General features: G+C 33.9%; 1 long non-coding RNA gene across 1 annotated transcript; it reads left to right on the top strand.

Annotated features, from left to right (window-relative positions):
* Positions 1 to 778: 778 nt before the first annotated feature.
* LOC149963159 (uncharacterized) lies at positions 779 to 5785 on the top strand. Its single transcript, XR_016480189.1, has 3 exons — positions 779 to 821; positions 4836 to 4904; positions 5464 to 5785. It is a non-coding gene; the product is annotated as an uncharacterized LOC149963159 (long non-coding RNA).
* Positions 5786 to 14354: the final 8569 nt, after the last annotated feature.

Raw genomic sequence — 14354 nt, 5'->3', positions numbered from 1 at the left:
TTAGACCTTTAATATGAATAAAGAAAATCTTAGACCTTAATGCGATATAAAAAACCTTAGACCTTCTTCAGAATAAAGGTAACTTGAGACCTTCTGTGGATTTTCTTCAGAATATAGAAAACCTATGAGCTTGAATAAGTTCTAACACTTTCGACTTTCCACCAAATAATATATAAAACCTTAGATTTCTCATAGATTTCTAGAAGATTTTGTAGAATGGTCTTAGATAAATTATTAAAATAAAAACAGTTTCAGTAAATTATCCTAAGCGCAACAATAAACACAAATTGTTAATTAACTAGTTAATTACTTTCAGATACTTTAAATGACGATGTGAGCGTTTTATTCTTATATTTCATCTGTATCGTCATCACTGTGATCACTATAACGCTTAAAAATATCTGTTAATATAATGCCTAACATGATTTATTGAAATTTTCCGCTAATTGTTACCGGAGAAAACACCTGTTGTGATTCTGAAAATAAATTATGGCATTCTTTTGTAGCGACCATATTCCTCCTCGCTTCCTCTGAACGAATTGCACAAGCCATCGCCAGATCTGGAAAACCCAAACAAACACATTGTCTGCGTTTCAAAAATTTATCTAAGTCCAGTTCCGTTATCGGTTTCAAGAACTATCGCGCAAATTACGAGAGCCTGGAACGCGTTACTGAAGAGTTTCGCAACGCTTTATCCGAAATGTCAAAAAAAATCCCGCGCTTTCCGCTGACGAACAACATCCATGCATAATTTCATATAAATATGGACGCTTCAAACGATAAAATTTCAAACAACAACGAGCTTCTTCACGCCATACATCGTAAGTAAAATGTTCATTGTTTTGGGCGATGGGATAATAGACTGATTCACAAATTGCGTTCAGGGAAACACACGTTTAGAGCGAAGAAATCATAAATAAGAAAAAATTTAGATCGAAGCCCTTTGAAGTGTAATTTAATCATTTTAATTTAGATTTAATCATTTCAACTTAGATTTAATCATTTTAATTAATATTTACTCATTTTAATTTTAATTTAATCATTTTAATTAATATTTACTCATTTTAATTTTAATTTAATCATTTCAACTTAGATTTAATCATTTTAATTAATATTTACTCATTTTAATTAATATTGAATCATTTTAACTTAGATTGATTCATTTTAATTTAGATTGAATCATTTTAATTTAGATTGAATCATTTTAATTTAGATTGAATCATTTTAATTTAGATTGAATAATTTTAATATAGATTTAATCATTTTAATTTAGATTTAATCATTTTAATATAGATTGAATCATTTTAATATAGATTGAATCATTTTAATTTAGATTGAATCATTCTAATTTAGATTGAATCATTTTAATATAGTTTGAATCATTTTAATTTAGATTGAATTATTCTATTCGCGATTATATCATTTTAATCGCTATTAAATCATTTTAATTGCTAATAAATCATTTTAATCGCGATTGAATCATTTTAATCACGATTAAATCATTTTAATCGCGATTGAATCATTTTAATCACGATTAAATCATTTTAATCACGATTAAATCATTTTAATCGCGAATGAATCATTTTAATCACGATTTAATCATTTTAATCAAATCGAGGAGTTTTAGTGGAGCTTTTTGCGGAGTTAATAAATATAATCACGGTCTAATATTTTAAATTTAGTGAAAAAATTTTAAATCTTGATTGAATCATTTAAGCGTGATTGAATTCAACTTATCATGATTTAATTGATTTTAATGTACTAATTTAATTTAAATTTACATACTGCTATTAAAATTTACAAGATTTAAAACTGAATATTTTTATTGTATAAAAATTTCACGCGAGAGCAAAACCCTAGAAATGAGAAAAGTGTCTAGAACGCTTAAACGAATGACTGACAGCCCGTCCATTGGAAGCTGTGGCCTCGAACAGGATTTTCAAAGAGCGGAATGCAGAGGTACTTCTCTGATTTCGCTGGAGGGAACAAATTTGCTAAAACGTGTACAGGACATAAGTTATCTCTATAAAAAAATCGAAACTGGTAAAATATAAGGACTTGTAAAAAATGGGACTCGTCAAACAAAATATTGGGACTTATCCACTATTTTTTTTTCAAGTCGATTCTTCTTCTTTTAAGCCTTGTTGAAGGACTCGGGTACCCGATCGAAGAATAATAAGGATAATGATAATAATAATAATCATAATTAGCTAGGCTAATACCCAAGGCACCACCTTAGGCCCAAGTCATCAAGCGACTTCTAAAGCCATTAACTCAGGTGGCCAGGTTACAATGCGAAGGCGGGTGGTGGCAAGCCCTTCATGCCACGCGAGCCAACAGCTCCCTTCACTAACTTTTACCGTTAACCTTAACAAGTTTTTTATGGAAGGGGAAACCGAAGAGCTCGGAATACGTCTAGCGAGTCCGAGTCCAAGTACTCGCAGTATTCGAGTATCGTCTGACCACTAGATTTAACTAATTTAATCACGATTTAATCCATTTTGCCCATATTTTATTCCAGTTTTTCGTGATTTTATTCATTTAATCATTATTTACTTCATTTACTAATGATATAATCCAATTAATCGTGTTTGAATCTGTTTTAATCTTCTGAGTGTCTCCTATTACTCAATATAGTTACCCGCCTATAGTTTTAAGGTGTAACTTTTCAAAAATGGCCTTTTCTGATATTTTGTAATCATTTTGTAGGCTCTTCAATTAAGATAGATTTGGTTAGATTTTATACAGTGATTTACAATTTGCACTCTACGTTTCAGAGGAAGCACAATTTAGTCAACTATTTAATTATTAAGTTTAAAAATTTCAAATGTTGGAGAAATTCTCAAAAACGCAATATTAGGTTCTATGATGCTTTGGGAAAGACTGGCCCAAGACTGATTGGTGTTGGTTTTATTTTACAAAATAGACATTAGACTACCGTCAAGATGAATTACACTTTCCATGTAGGTCCTTCATAATTTTTTATTATAAATTTTTTATATGGGCCATCGCACACTTTAGCCATATTTTTCGATGCTTTACTGGCTCGCGCGTTTCCAAGTGAACTCAACTATAGCCGGTGACATAGAAAAAAACTTTAATTTATTAACATGATAAATAGAAAATAGATGATAGCATATACTCGATTTATGTTTCACGCGGCGGCGTCGAGATATTTTAGCGTAAACGGGCTTGAGTAAACTTAAGCTTCCTAAGTAAAAAAAATGCTTGAGGCCCTTATGCTTAAATATGAAAAAGTGCGTAGAACCTTTTAACAAGTTCAACATGACAAAAATAATTTCTACTAGCGCCTATTGACCGATTTCAAAATAACGTTTTCGCATAAGACACTACCTATACAATATACAATAACATGTCAACGTATTTTAACGTGCACCACCACCGCAAATTTGCTAAGATTAATTCAGCAACTAACGACACAACAAAACTAATTATGCCTTTGCACTTTTTTGTTCGTTTTTTAATAGATTTAAAATTTGGTCGCCCGCTTTTACTTATCTTCATCCATAATGCATTTCGCAGCGATGATGAAAAGAAAGGAATTATTGCTAGATAATGGGAAATAAGCAATTTGTTTAACCTAAAATCAGGCTTTATGATCTCAAAAAATATAATATATATTTTTTAATATAAATTGTTTTCTGAAAGTTTTCTTCTAAGCGTAATTTAGTTAACGTTTAAGAAATTATTTTATTTTCGATTCCTGGTCAAACCCGCGAGTCTGTTTGGTTACTAGCGTGATTCACCGGATACAGTGATCCATACCTCTACTTGGAATGCTTATCCTGCCGTATCGCGTATGGTAAGATCACTCTGGCGACTTTGGCCCCACCTACGATAAAAAAATCCCCTCAGCACGCTTCCCTCTGACGTAGTTGTTTGTTAAGTTAACATAGTGACGTCAAAAAAACCGTCAGCCACATCGAGACGAAAATCTGCCGCGAAGTAGAGGTATGGATTCCTGTCGGGCACCTTTAGTGACAGGAAGAGAATATCGAGCTCCGTACCCTTGATTCGAATTCTGAGAGCTTTCTGATCGGTTTTCTAACGAAGCGTTTACCCACTTCCGAAATATCGGCCTCCATCGGTCGATGTCATAGTTCTATCATGTACATCTTTGATGACGCGTTGTTGCGCGAACCCGTTATCCTAGCTGTATTATTATCTATAGTTGGTTACCATGTTAACTATGGAGCTCATTTTGTCTAACTTCCGGCAGGAAGTAGATAAACGCTATTGACTACTAGCGAGGCTGTAGAAATTGGCGTTAACGCTCAAAACAGATTTAAAAACCAGTTTAGCAAAGTTTTCTATCAAACAAACGTAATGATTTCTAAAGATTATTCTGTCACGAAACGTGATAATTGTATTAAAACTATTTGAAGACGTGGTAATATTCAACTACATTGTCATATCATTTTCAAATGATACAAGTTATAAATTAACATTATCGAATAAATTAAAAAATAGAAAATAAATAAGCAAAAATAAATGAAATAAATAAAATAAAATTAAATTAAACAAGCTTCAATTCACTAAAATTATACGAATTTAAAAATAAAAATAAATATAAAGTGAAATAAAGTAAAATAAAATAAAATAACAATTAAATAATTAAATAATAATAATCAAATAATTTCCATTATAATAAGAGTTTAAATACATCCATTAATTTTAAAATCGACCGTTTAAGTAACAGTTAACACAAAACCCTTGAGAAATAAAGTTTCCTATTATTAGTAACAAATTGAAAAAATGCTTCAGTAAAGACATCTACGTGTAATTATATCAAAGTTTTTCATTTTCTTTTGCAGAATCATTTAAAAAGAAAACCATTACCCTTGAGACTTCAATAATTCAACGTTTACTCTTTTAAAATGAAAGTAAGTCTTGCTAACGTGTATCTATGCAGGCTCCAATTAATATTTTGGAATACGGTTGGGAATATCATTTCATCAGTTAAATATGGTTTTTCAATAGCTATATATCCCTACGATGCATCATTTGGCGGGAAATTATCGCCCAGCCGAAATCGCTTTGTGCCGGCGAAAGGAAACTTTTCAGTTTAACATATGTGACATAATCACTCAAAAGTACGACTCTGCATAACATTTCATAACCAATAACTTCACATACAATGGGCCCAAAAATAGAAAATTCATCTTTTGCTCTAATGAAATGCTTTCCATGGTAACACAATCTCGTTAGACTCACGCGGGGAACTCTGCGCGTTTTCAAAATTGCTTTCACAAACATCCGTTTCCCTTCTACGTAGCTGGAAGTCACGTAATTTACGTCATATCCCCTGAACATGCTATTATGGCATAGTTATGACTTGATTGTGTTTTTGAATAACCTATATTGGTATTTATCTCGAAAGATATATGTTACTAACTTATGATATTAGTCAACGCGTAAAAATATTACAATTTTTCGTGACAGGTAATTGTCGCTTTGATGGCCTTGTTTGTGATTGGTGCCACGCTGCTCGAAGAGGCGGAGGCTGGGCCCATTAACTGGGCTTGCACCTTCCAGTGCGGAGTGTACCACACGTGCAGGACCAGGGCCGCGATCAAAGGGGATTTCTCCAAATGTGGCTCACCACCCAGTCATTGCAAATGCGGATGCTTCGCTTGGGAAAAATGTTAATCACACGTCCACAACATTCGATAATTTTTAACTTCGTAATTACTTTACAGATATGTATAGACTGTATTTAAAATTTTTATGTATTTTGTCTTGTTAATAAATTATCACGTTTGTACTAAGTTGTCTCTATCCAATACTGAAGCTAAACGAGGTAAATGAGTTAATTTAATCATATTTTTACAGACAATACATTAAGTAATTATACTGAAACGATTATGATCAGTTTTAACCACCTTTTTATTTTTGATAACCTTTTCCCCCGAAGAATTAATTAATGTATCAAATAATTATGCTGAAGCGATTATGAGTAGTTTAATCGGTATGTAGGGAATAGAGCGTTTTTTAAAACAGCATTTTGTTGCAACGGCGCTTTGTGAAAACAGCGGTTGTTGAAATAGCGTTTCTCAATACCACGGTTGGTCGAAAGAGCGTTTTGTTTTTTGGTTAAGCGTTTCTCAGTAGAGCGGTTTGTCAAAACAGCTTTTTCCATAAACAGCGTTTCTGAATATAGCGTTTCTCAAATTAGTGATTTTGAAACAGCGGTTTTGGTCAAGACAGCGGTTTCTTAAAATTTATATGAATTGACGATGGAAAATGTATAACATACATATGAACTTCAGGGGTTAGGTTAGGTTAGGTAAGTTTGCAATACTAACTATCGGCAGAAACCATTAGGTAATGAAATTTGCCGAAATTCCAGAAAAATATGTATTACAATAGGCCTATATTATTAGTGCTATAGAAAGCAGCGCCGTTTTGGGAAACGCTGTTTCGACAAAATAAGGTTTTGAGAACCGCCGCTATGACAAAGCGCCCTTTGAACAATTTGTTGTTTTGGGAAACGCTGTATAAAGAAACGCTGTTATGACAAAGCGCCGTTTGAACAATTTGTTGTTTTGGGAAACGCTGTATAAAGAAACGCTGTTATGACAAAGCGCCGTTTGAACAATTTGTTGTTTTGGGAAACGCTGTATAAAGAAACGCTGTTATGACAAAGTGCCGTTTGAACAATTTGTTGTTTTGGGAAACGCTGTATAAAGAAACGCTGCTATGACAAAGCGCTATTTCGACAAAACGCTGATTTGAAAAACACTGTTTTGGAAAATGCTGATTAAATAAATGCTGTTTAGGAAAGCGCTGTAGTCCCTACAAATCGTTTAATCATCTCCTTACTAGAAAAATAAATAATATATTACATAACTATACCGAAGTTAATATGAGATGTTTTAATCACAATTTCTCCTAGGAAATTGATTATTATATTAAATAATTATACCGAAGCTAGTATAAGCATTTTAATCAAATTTTATCCATGTCATTAATATTTTAAATAATTAAATAATTACTATTTATCTAAGGTGTTATGACTGTCGTGGGCAGTGGCGTCGCTAGGCTTTTTTAGGCGGCGCTTGAGCCACTTGTAATATTTTAGAAGCGCCACCTAAAATTTTATATAAATGACTCCTAAAATGAAGCTATTGCTCCTACTAAAATTTCCAAAAAATTCTAGTAAAAACACCAAAAGTCTGTTCTGCTTCGCTCTTGAGTTTTTCAAATGTGTCGTTATATACCTTTATTTCTATGTTTACTGGCTACTCTCGTAGTTCTCCTATTCTAAGCAACAGGAAATTATTATTATTTATTCTTTGAGGGAGGATTCGAGGATTGCGCCAACTTCATCTGAATTTTGGCGAAATCTTGGAATTTATTTTCTCTTGGAAAAAGTTGTCCCAAAATGGTTCGTCGAAATCTTAACTCAACGGCCGTTTCTGCAGGGTTTATGGCTCCAAACTTGAACCCCTGGCGACGCCACTGGTCAGTGGGCTAAATTAGAAGTGGGGACCATAAATAATATTATAATTAAAAGGAAGATTGCAATTAGCATAATAATAATTATCTAATTTATTTAAACCTCTTAGTTTAGATAGCTACCTCATCAGTATAGATTATTGAATAAAGTATTAGCCATACGACATCTACGAAATGTCGATATCAGGCTGATGAAGACTTGAAAAATGGAGGTTGTTATGACGTAATAGGGACACAAGGAGTAAAGTTGACCCAATAATTCCGTAAATTGAATCTACGATAGTAAAAGGGGCCTCAATATATTCTCAGGATTGAAGTATCGGGAAGTAGACTCCCAATGTTAGTGCCGCCTTGGCTTGTGAAAACAATACGTGCAACGTTGGACTTTATGTGGATCAAATATTGCACATTATTACGGGATATATTGGTAGTTAATTTGTCTATTATTGTACAATATAGCATCAAATATATTTTAATTTTGGGACTCAAATTGTCCAAAATTGGGAGGTGATGCGTCCGATATTGGAGTTTAATTCTTGTAATATTAACTATTTATTTGTCCAATTTCAAAAGTTGTTATGTTCAACATTGGGAGGCTATTTGTCCGATATCGAAGTTTAATTCGTATAATATTAACTATTTATTTGTTAAAATTTTCAAAGTTTTTTGGTCCTGTTTGATAGTGAACACTAAACCCATCAACATCTATTTCTAAATTATATGATTTTGGAGCTGAAAATATTCGATATTGAGCAATAACTTAAATAATAATGAACGAACAAATGTTTAAAATTATCGATTCAATAGATTTATTTCTTTAGGTAGTACCGTCCAATACATAGTGTTGACTTTAGACAATGAACTGTTAGAGCGCCTTATTTCCTTATTTTGATTTAAAGTTACGCTATTAAATTAAATGTTCACTACAAGGTCTTAAATTAGTGTTACAATTATGTTTCAAGGTAAACTTGAAAGAATAAGTGAAGTAATAATTTTATTTATAATAATAACTGGTTAACAATGTGTTCCATTGAGTTCGATAGTTTAGAGGCATTGAGTTGGAAATAAATAGAGGTACAACTAAATATGGCTGGCGTGGGACCAATTTCGTTCAATAAAGAGATTTTATCAACTTTATCGTTCTACCGTGGCGGCATCTGTCTCTAGTGGTGGCAACTATATTGCAATTGAATTTTTTCGCGAATCGGATGCGAAATTGAAATGTATGACTACTCGTAACAAACAAATCTTTGAAGTTGTTTAAAATTAATTTTATTCTGTGAACACGATCCTTTTTAACTCAAGTAACGTGAGTTAGCTAATAATTATTTACTTTTAGTCATATAACTTTACAAAATATAGATAGCCCTACCCCCTAATTATAAAGATGAATTTACATATATCCACGCAAACACCCATACACGTAAACATAAAAGGACAAGCTTCAAGACATAGAGTAACCCACTCGCATAGAGTGGCAAGCCTTATGGAAGCGCATGAAACATCCATCCTAACGGGCCAGCTTGTCTTCGAGGCGTGAATAAATATAGTCCGAAGAGCGATGGTGTTGATTTTACATTTTTTAGAGTATAAACTTACTTTTTTAGGTACATATTGTACATTACCTTTAGGTCAACTTGTTTATTTCACGCCTCGGAATCAAGACGTTGCATACGAACAGTGTTAACAAGTTTCGCTGATGCTTCCACTCTATGTGAGTGGTTTACTCTAGGCTTCAAGACTTATAGTTATAGATACGGAAGTTTTCATTTTTAGAAAGTAATAATTTATAATGAATTTAAAAAAAACATACGATAAAATTTTTGAAAATCACATCGATTCTATAATCGATGGCGCTATTTAAAGGACCAATATTAACTCTATTTTAAGTTTAATGTAAAAACTACATAATGAAATCGCTCCGTAAAGATATCAAGAAAAAGATAACGAACGTTTCGACCTATTAATTTTGAAATATTTAAACGATTGTTTTGAAGAGTGTTAAAAATTAACATTATACTAAATATATTTAAACCTAATTAAGATATGAATACAATTTTTAAAAAATAGGCAACGTTATCAATCGTAAACAAAAAAAATTCGAGATTTTCAAAATAATAGATGGCGCGTAAAACTTAAAATTTAATTTCAGTTAAAGTTTGACAAGTTATATTTAAATGATGATATTTTATACTTACAACTTTTAACAATCATGTTATCGTATGTTTAATTAGCTTCAATTTTAATTATATTTTGAGGAAATCCATAAAACTGAACCCGTGGAATTAAACCAAATAGAAACTATATTATTTTTGTGAATTTTAAACAATTTGGGTCAAGACCCCGTTTATATTAGCAAACCAAAAACTATAGCCCAAGCATCAGCGCCATCAAGTAGTCGAGGAAGGAGTTTTTCGTTAAAAAAGACGCTCCCGACGCCGGTTGGATGGTCTCAAAGACTATATCAACTATAGCTATATTAACCCATTTTAAGTTCTATAAACCAAAGATAGATGGCAGAGAAGTGCCACTCTTTTAGTTCCTGCCGCGAATACTACGTGGTGCTAGGTGTTAAATTGTCAACCTTTCTACGACACAGAGAAACTGTAAAATAATACATTTCGAGCGTAAAAGAATCACCTCTTCCCGTATTGGGTGGGGTAATGACGGGGGTTCACTCTCAGCCGCGTATATTGGACGCTTCTGAAAACGATTGAACACAATTTTACCCAAAATCGTGTAAAGAGAAAAATTTGGATTACTGGTTCCCAAATTGAACAAATTTGTACCTATCGTCCTATGTTGGCACACTGTGTGCAATTTTAGACTTGATTTGGAACCTTTTTTCTAAGAGTGTAGGTAGTCGCAAGCTGGGATCGAATCCGGCTCATCTTGCCGTGAGGTGAAAGTGCTAACCACTCCGCCACCCCACCTACAGTGCTGCAGGGGCATAGGAACCGGGGGGGGGCAGAAGGGCAATGCGCCTCCCTAGAATTTTGCTGAGAGGGGCAACTAATGTTATTGCCCCTTCAAATTTTTGGTCAGTTGAAAGCTTATAGAACCTCAACAGTTTTTAAATTTCAGTCTTTTCCAGCCAATTTACAGTAAAAGATTTAACTTCAAAAGATGGAGTATTGGAAATTCCGTGCCCAAACATTTGTATTGATTGTGGTTTGGACCTCACCCAAAGTTAAAATAAGTACCATAAATTAACCCTTTTATATGGCCTGAAATCTTGCCAAAAGTTTCTGAAACAATTGCGTAAAACGCATCAGAAGGTTTTTGTGGAAGTCTTCTTTTAATACACTGAGATTGCATAATTTATTTATTTTTAATCATTGTGAACTTCTTATTTCTTTTGGGTTTTTGTGTAATTGTACCTCTTTCCTTTCATTGACTACAACGTTTTACAAGATGCTTATTATTTTATGAATATGATGATGATGATTGTTAATTAATCAATCTTCTGCCATTTTCTTTTTACCTTTCTAATTTTTCAATAGCAAGAAATATTTGACCTTTATTATTAGGTTTTTGGGAATAATTGCATATTTATCAGATTGGTTGAAATTAATTAATGGTTAGCAAAATTTTTTTTGGAATGGGGAATACTATCTGCCAGAATGTTTTCCATGGCATATTATGTAGCTTATTTTAATAATTATTATTGGTGGTTTGGTAAAATCTGAGCAATTGCTCTGACCAGAGCTTGAAAACCAACCATGCTGTTGCCCTTATTTTTGTGTTTGGGCAGACCCTGTTTTCTCCTTTTGTTGAACTTTAAAAATATTAAATATATGAAAACCTACTGTATACATCTACATACAAATGGAAGATCAATAGTTGCAGAACAAAGCACAAATATTATCGGAGAACTGTACTAGAGTTATAATCATTCATTACAAAACTAATTTATTTTATCACTGATTAATTTTGAAAACAATTGTATGATTTAGTGAATTTTTGGGTAGTATAACCAAGGGAAAGTATTTTTTTGACAGGAAACCACTACTTTAGAGAGTGGTTGAAATAATACTTTCCCAAGGTGAAAACTAGAGCAAGACTATCTTATGAACCTCTCATTCTGTCTATAGGAATAACGTTACTATTTCGTTGTACATGTTGAATTCATTTGCCATGGTTTTGATTGATTTAAAATAACAAAATTAGGTTATAGACCTTCATGCTGAATTATTATAAGAATATTAAAACACACTTTCATTATATGCATGAATAAATACATAATGTTTTTATTCATGCATATAATGAATCTCTTCAAGAACCAGGAATATCTCACCTAGATTTGGGAAAAGTCGAATAAAAAGGGATGAAGAAGACGTTTTTTCTATCTTCGAGTTACTAGAGAGTAACTGGGACAATCCTTTTGGCGGCGTTGCATCCGACATCGTAAGTCTTTCTACTGGTGCGGAAGCAACGAGTGAGGTTTCTAAAGACCTTCTTTCCGCTGGGAGAAAAGGCGAAGAAGCTTACCAATTATTTTTGGAAAATCGATTGAAAACCCGAACCGGATTTCACGACCCCATCAAAAAGTTCAATTTAAAAACATTCAGCTCGATGAAAAAGAACATTTTTAAGGGGTAAAATAAAGACATTGTTCTTAAATATGCCCATAGACCTTTCGCAAATATGGTTTTAATAGCTGATTACCGAAAACTTAATATGCAAGAAGTTTTTAGTCATCCGTTAGGCCCTTTGCCCTGGACTCGAGCAAATCCGGATGGCACTTTCAAAAAGACCAACAAAGTTGCTCTGGGCAAGTATCTAGAACACAAAGTAGCTCCAGCTGAAGTAATACCTTCAACGAATGCTTCACTAATTGATGCAATGGCCCTTATCCAGAAACTTCAAGGGGATAACCATACCCCATTTTCAAACAGATTTTCGACGTTGCTAAAAACAGCAAACGGATAGACGTAGTATTCGACGTCTATAGAGAGTAAATAGAAGATCTGGGGAGAGTTTGCCCTTTAGCCAAATTCTACCTAGTCACAAAATTAAAAACTGGAGGCGCCTTTTGTTATGTACCGAAACCAAAAACCATTTAATAAAATTTTTAACGGAAAGCTGGAAAGATCAAAATCGAGGAGAATTGCTCGGAGACGTAGTTATGTACGTCACATGCTTATACAAATGCCTTAAAATAACAAAACATGATATAAAAGAGAACGAGGAACTGTGATGTAGTCACGAGGAAGCTGATACACGCCTTCTTTTACACGCTCAACACGCTTCCAAAAATTATTCAACTATAATATGCATTTCCGATGATTCCGACGTTCTGGTTTTATTTCTCACGCTCTCCTCTCAGATAAAATCAAATGTTTTTATCAGAAGAGGAACTCGGGCTCGCGTGAGAATGGTGGATATTACAAAGATATCCAACGCTACCGGAAATGAACTTTGTGAAGCTCAACTTGGTTTTGCATTGCTTTACTGGATGTGATACCGTAAGTTCAATGGCTGGTCAGGGGAAATTGAAAGCGCTCAAAATTATTTCCAAAAATGAGAAGCTAAGGTCCGTCATTACTGGTCTTGGAGACAACTGGAACATTTCTGAAGAAACAATAGCGGGAATAGAAGAACTAACTTGTCTAGTGTATTGTAGTAACACAAAAATTAAAAAAGTCAATACACTTCTATATCAAATCTTCAAATCTTCAAAGCTAAAAAGGGTAACTTGGAATCGGGACAGCTACCAACTTGTCTGGATACGTTACAGCAACACACTCGTCGAGCAAATTATCAAGGTGGTATTTGGGAACGAAGCCTTGAAAATTTTCCTGATATTCCTAACCCGACAAATGGCTGTGGTTGGATAAGTGACGAAGAAGGAAATCTGGAAATAAATTGGATGACAGGTTTACCAGCCCAAGAGATGTAAACCAACGGAATGTACATGCATTTTAAACGGACTCAAGTGTACATCAGCGTGTAAATTGGCAAACTGTTCGAACGTGGTGGATAATGTTGAAATCGATTTGATAGGTCATGAAGACAGTGACTCATCGGTGGCGGCGTAAGAGGGGGTGAGGGGGCGGTCCAACCCGGGTACCAGGGTAGCCAGGGTGCCATCGGAGAAGCTCGAGGGGGGGGGCAAATCAGAACGATTAAACTTGAAGAATGTTTTTGGGCTCGAGAGGCGGGGCGCTGCAGAACGAAGGACCCGTGAAAAATTCTGCACGGTCCTGGGGGTGTCACAAAACATTGCCGCCCCGGGGTCCCAGCCTTCTTAAGCCGCCACTGTGACTCATGCAACAGCGATGAGGACTAATTAGATTGTACTTAAAATATTATATAATTCATAAATTTAAAATGTATAATATATTTAAAATTTCGTTCCTAAAATGGGTGTATTTTTTTATTTTTCACGTTTCAATAGAGCGACATTCTGCCATCCCCTTTGACGTTTCTTAACGTAGCACCACTAGCGACTAGTGAAATACCTTAAAATAACTATAATTAGATAAAGAATACGTTTTGTCCGTTAATAAAAATCTAGGTGGCGCTGTTTAGTACTGGGGAAGCCAAACGTAGATGTATTACGGAGTAAAAATGTGTTTTTTGAATTTAACAGACAAACTAATCTATTTACGATAAATATGTACAGAACATAACTTGAAGAACAGATTAATATCTTTCATATTAGGCGACTTAGGTACGACCGTTTGAAAAGATGTTTTCGACGCCATCTTTAATGGGGCGCCATTTTTAACAGCTGGGCGCTAGAGGGCGTAGGCAAACGGTTCCTGACTCCGGATATACTACTGTATACTAGATTTTTTTTCGTGTATCGTCTGTATCGCGCCATTTTTTTACATGTTTCGCTCCGCCATTACAGATCTGCTGAATTCGGG

This window comes from Leiobunum rupestre, chromosome 1, assembly GCF_980474605.1.
Source record: "Leiobunum rupestre chromosome 1, qqLeiRupe1.1.hap1, whole genome shotgun sequence".
In the NCBI taxonomy this organism is placed as follows: Eukaryota; Metazoa; Arthropoda; class Arachnida; order Opiliones; family Sclerosomatidae; genus Leiobunum; species Leiobunum rupestre.
Note: the sequence above shows the minus strand (reverse complement) of the source record. Positions and strands in the feature narration are given on the sequence as shown.